This window comes from Diplotaxodon limnothrissa, linkage group LG1 (assembly GCF_057381915.1).
Source record: "Diplotaxodon limnothrissa isolate DT_005_m linkage group LG1, D_limnothrissa_male_GT1.1, whole genome shotgun sequence".
Classification (NCBI taxonomy): domain Eukaryota; kingdom Metazoa; phylum Chordata; class Actinopteri; order Cichliformes; family Cichlidae; genus Diplotaxodon; species Diplotaxodon limnothrissa.
In genome coordinates, this window is record NC_140596.1 from 19,209,293 (window position 1) to 19,215,313 (window position 6,021).

Sequence of the window (6,021 nt, forward strand, 5' to 3'; positions counted from 1 at the left end):
CGTGACGAAGCACCGACACAGTAACAGCAACGAGGGCGGAGACACGTCGATGAAGAGCTTTTCAAATGAGTGTTTTATATGTTTAGATGTGCAGCCTAAGCAGAACATTAAATAAGCAAAACGCCATACCTGAAAACTTTAACTGAACACACGTGGTCGTTGTTGTTGTGAGCTCAAATTCCCTGTCTCTTGCAAAAGACTTAATGAATACATAATATGTTGCTCGACTGGTTTGGGAAAACATGGTGTTGCAATCTAACAAATACTAAACAGCTGCAACTGTACTCGAAGAAGAAGAAGATAATAGTTTGTAAGAGGGGAAGAAAAGGTAAAGAAAGAGAATGCTTGAACATTTGTTCATGTTCCTGTAAAGCTTAACAGGTCTGTCAGTAACTACCGACACGTGTATGTGTGTGTTATTGTGTTATACATATATATTATGAGCAGGGCAAATAGGCTTACAACACACTATTAAGAACAATAACAACAACAACAACAACAGCAATACAAATAAAAACCAGAGCTAGAATAGCAATATGAAACTAGACAATGTCGTTTCTGGAGAAATTGCAGTGACATTTTTGCTACTTGGTCTGTGGCTTGTTACTCAAACCTCTAAGGTAAATAAGTTGTTAACAGCAGCTGCTAGTTGCATCATAAGAAGCTCAATAAGTAAGTAGGTGGCTATATATATATATATTTATATATATATATATAAATATACATAATTATCACGTTCGTACAATATAATATTTATATTGTACGAACGTGATAATATGTATCTTGTAATAACGTGATATTATGTTGTTCAAACGTGAATAGTATATTGTACAAACAGGAAAAGTATCTTGTTAGAACAATAAACCTTTCACGTTATAACGTGATACACTTTTTCTTTTGCCTGGGTGGCAGCTCTACGCTTCCATAGTACTCTGAGCCACAAACCACACAAATTAAAATGAATCAGTTGTGAAGAATCGTTTCTGTTTGCTTTCATGTTAAAGTCACAACACTTACTTGTTATTTACAGACTATTTACCGGGTTGTAGTTTTAAGTAAGACTGTATGTTTGAGATTTTAGTGATATTGTGCAAATGCAAGAAAAAGAAGTCCAACATTGAAGGACATATTCTGGTCAAAAATAACTCCAAGACTCCACAGTGTTCCTGGAGCCCAGCATCTGGTTAAACACCATGTTTGTAAGATGTTTAGGGCCAAGTGTAACCTAAAGTTTTATCAGAATTTACAAGCAGAAAATTGGCTAGGGATGGGTATCGTTTAGGTTTTATCCGATACCGGTGCCAAATCGGTACTTTTGAAACGGTGCCGGTGCTCAAACGGTGCTCAAACCGGTGCTTAAAGAATGGAGAACACAAAATTGGTCCAAAAACCTCTCATGTTCAGCTGTTTTTTGTAAAAAGATAACAATGTTAGCCTTTTCTGCAGCTATGGGGCATATATGGTATCACTCTTGGCTGGAAGCAGTGCTTAAAAACTTTATCCAAAAACCTCTCATGTTTAGCCGTTTCCCTCTTTTTCTTTGGTCATTTTAGCCTTTTTGGCCAGGGTGAAGGGAGTATCTGCCATCAAACAAGAAGACAGACGCATGTAGCTATGATGATGTTTGCTAGTTCACCTTACATGCATTAATGTAATAACGTGGTTAGCCTACTCAACGTAAATCACACACGAACAACATTAAGCTACTCACGTCATCATTTCTGCTACACTGGCAGGGCTAGGGGCCAGGACTCTACTCTTCGTGTTTTTGGGGATGTTGGTAACTCTGGGTCTGATAACAGGCAACCCACGCGCAGTAGATGCGCTTGGTGTGAGGTCTCGCAGCAAGCTATCAAATACAGCGCATTTCTTGGCTTTAAAAAAAACCCGCTATGCGTCGCCAGGTGTTTCATCGGATTTGAGGTGTTACCTCCTTTGACAGTATCACAGTATCAGCTTAAAGCACTTGTTGCTGCTGAGTTTGCATATTTTGCTGTGAAGTACAGCCAGACTTTTGACCGCTTCGCCTTGGACATTTTTAATCTGTAGCTCTGCTCTAAAAGAACGTACGTACCTGGACCCGCCTACTATCCTCGGAAACGTAAAATGATTGGCTAGAAGTGTATCACAGCTCAGGAAAAACAAGCACCGAAATAAAGCACCTAAATGTGCGCTGCTTTTCGGTCTGGTTACTACCGTTTATGTCAGAACCGGTGCCATCATGGCACCGGACACCGGTACCCATCCCTAAAATTGGCAGTCATTCAGGTCTTTGTATCTTTAAGACATTGCTGCAGTTTAACTAATTGGTGTGTGTTATCTAGCTAATTGGTGTGTGTTATCTAGCTTCACGGACAGATAAAGTTGGGTATCATCTGCATAGCAGGGAAAATTTATGCCATACCTTCTAATGATACTGTCTAAGGCAGCCTTCCCCAACCCCCGGGGCCGCGGACTGGTACCGGGCCGCGAGAGTTGAAGCTCGGGTGTGAAATTTATGGTTTTCAGGGGTTTTATCGTTAACTCGGTTTCCCTGGGTCTTTCCCGTGTTGTAGTTGTGTGTCTTATTTTGAAAGAAATATTTTACGCGTTATCATAGCAACCAGAGAGCATTAAGGGGCAGAGAGGAGGATGGTACTCTCAATGTTGTTGGCACATTTCAGGAGGACGCTGCTAATAAAGTTACACAGTGAATTCACATTTACTATTATATTTACAAAATACCACCGTTGTTCTCTTGGTCATATCATTTTATTTTGTTGTATTTATCTGCCACACTTTAAAGGCCGGTCTGTGAAAATATTGTCTGCCATTAAACCGGTCCATGGAACAAAAAAGGCTGAGGACCGCTGGTCTAAGGGAAACATGTATAATGTAAACAGAATTGGTCCTAGCACAGATCCCTGTGGTACTCCATAATTAACCTTAATGTGTAAACAGTACTCTCCATTCACATGACAAATTGGAGTGTATTAGATATCTATGATTAAAACAATTGCAGTGCAGTACCTTTAATACCTATGGCAACTGCACACTGTATAGAAAAGTAAAAAGAATGCTCAGAGTTTCAGATAGAATCAACAAAGACCGACTACAACAGCAGATATTATAGCATTTCTGTATTTTTATTTAAAGTGAGAATCAGACTTTTTATCATTAGCTGTTTGTATAGAAACTTCTATCTAAACATTTTGGAAACTTGCAAGTCATTCAGCTGGCACAGACCAAATATAACAAAACATTAAGAGAAAATATCAGGTAACATAATAATTACATAAAGATACATTCAATTTCAAACACTTGAAACCTGCTTTGTCCTGATGGATGAGCAGCTGTGGGTCCCCCTGAGTCTGACTGTAAATGACCCTCAGTGCTCCTCCACACAGGATTAAAACATTACTGCAGAAGACTGTGTGTGTTTAACCCTTTAAATTCACATGTTTTTAACATTTATAAGATGAAAAGCAGCACATCAACTTCCCCAGTCCCACGTTTGATGGCCGTACATCTTGGCCCTTACAGGCATTAAGGACCCCAATCACGTTTAATCTGTACCCATAAAAACAATATGGAAACAAACACCAGAGGTAGGACTCATGTACCTGCATGAACTACTCAAGGGTCTAATCCAGAACCTGCTCGACCAGAGCGGTGATGTGTGTGTAAACGCACAAAGTTCAGATGTTTTTGGATTCTGGATCGGGCCCTTAAAGCTCTGCTCAGGCAGTACGTCTGAAAACAAAGACTCAAACTGTTCTTTGCAAAAGCAGGAAAACAGTATTTAGCATTTAAAAAACCACAACAGCAATTGTTTTTGTGGGAAATGAAATGATTAAAAAAAACACACTGTAACGTTTCCATCCTCCTGACATCATACAGTAATAAAATGAGTACAACAGCAGTGGAAATAACATTTCACACAAAGACAGGATGATTTTAAACTGATCTCTCGCCAACATGCAACGGTGACCTTTTAATAAAAAAATCTTTGGTTTGCTTTTTCTTAAGAAAGAAAGTTAAACTGATTGTGTCACCTAAATATATCAAATGATTGAATCCTCTGCAAAGTCCTCTGATTAAAAATACAGAAATGTGACGACTTGTGCACCCACTGGCATTTTAGCTCATTTATGCCATAAAATTACTTAAAAATGAAATAATTTTTTCTTGTGAGCACTTAGAATGAAATTAAACTATAGAAATATAATAATAATACACTTTAAACATATTATTCCTTCTAATTATTTTTTTACACTAATTTACAGGAGACAAACCAGTGGATGCATGTTGACACACAGCTGCACTGCCGCAACACAGACTGCTAATCCATATAAAATACTGTATTTAACTCTTATAACATTATAACCATGCAGACGTATGTTTGCTTCAGAATTTGAGGAACTCTGCTGCAGGATAACCTGGCTCGTGTGCATAAATATTAGTCATTGTCACTCCATTTAGTGCCTGTGAATCCTGCAGGCACAACTTTCACCATTTATTTTCCTTTAAAATCTTCATCGTGGGTCAAGGCCACTAATGTGCAAGGCTTTGTTTGATGATCAACTGATCTCCGGTTTCATCTTTGGTCTTTGGTTTCAGTTGTTCCAGCCAGAGATCAGTTGAGAAACTAAAATAAAGGTGATAGCGTCACAGTCACCGCTGCACATTGGCCTCTAATACAAACTACTTTCCAGACAAGTGCTAACCTTTATCTACTCTAAAGCAAAGCAAAAATACTTGGAACAAAAGTAACTACAAGTACATCATCCTCTAACAAAAATAGACTTTTTATAAGTAAATGTTGTCCATTCGATTCTTCACTTCAGTCTCTGATTGAACACTTCCATTACAACCACTCTTCATGTGTTGCATCCTCATGTGGGGTGTCTCCCTCAGAGAGATTAGGCTTTGGTTTTGGAGTCTGAGGAAACGCTGTCCACATTAAGGCTGATCATAAAGCTTTTCCATACGGACATGCCGCTGCAAGCACTTCTGGTGTGAATTCTTACACAGATACAATGAAGAAGAAGTCAACATACAGACATTAAAGAACCCGCAGATGTGTCCGTCTGTGGTAAGGGCAGCACAAACATCTGAGCTGCTGGCACATAATGTCAGAGATACATTCATAGCGTTTTCTTTGAGGCAATTACACGCGAAAACAGCTTAGTACTGAGAAGTTACCCTGTCAGTCCATCATATAACACTACACGACTTTTCGCACGTACTAAATTTTGTTCCCTGAGTTTAGGAAAACAATAAGACAATAAAATTAAATCTTAAACGAGGTAGTATAAAAACAGGAGTAGCAAGGGCGACTGCACACCGACATAAAGATGAAAAAAGAAAGATAAAACAGACATTCATTACATCAGTAACTGATAAAAAAAACTGAACAAAGACCTATTAATACTGGCTCAGTGCCTCAGCAACATCTGAGGTGATAAATAATAAACTGTGAGTGTGTGTTACATCCTTCAGTCCACACCACAGGTGGAGTGAGAGGAGTGAGCTGCAGCGCCCTTACCATCCTGTACATCAGAACAAAGCAAGGAGAGAAGACGAGGAAGTATAAAGTGTAATGTGACGGAAGCAGCCCATCACACAACGCAAGGTTTAAGTAGTTATTAAATATACAGTGGGAGGTTTACCCATGAGGCAAACCGAGGTAGATAATCCGCAAAAAGGACCTCCCTTTCGCTCCAGTGATAAACTCTTAAATAGCATCAGAAATGTCACTTTGACACTCCTTTTTAAACATTCATGGTGGGTGAGAAAAACACGTACACACACGCACACAGATGCACACACACGCACACACACACACACACACACACACACACATGCACACACACACACACACAGGAAATGAAAAGAGAGAGTGAGAGAGAAAGAGAAGGAAGTTAAAAGGATAAAACGAGCTTTCCTGTCAACACTTTATACTGTAGAAGGACTTTGTTAGCTTAGCGTTCACAGTGTGTAGAAACAAAGAAGAAGAAAAAAGAAAAAATCAACACAGTC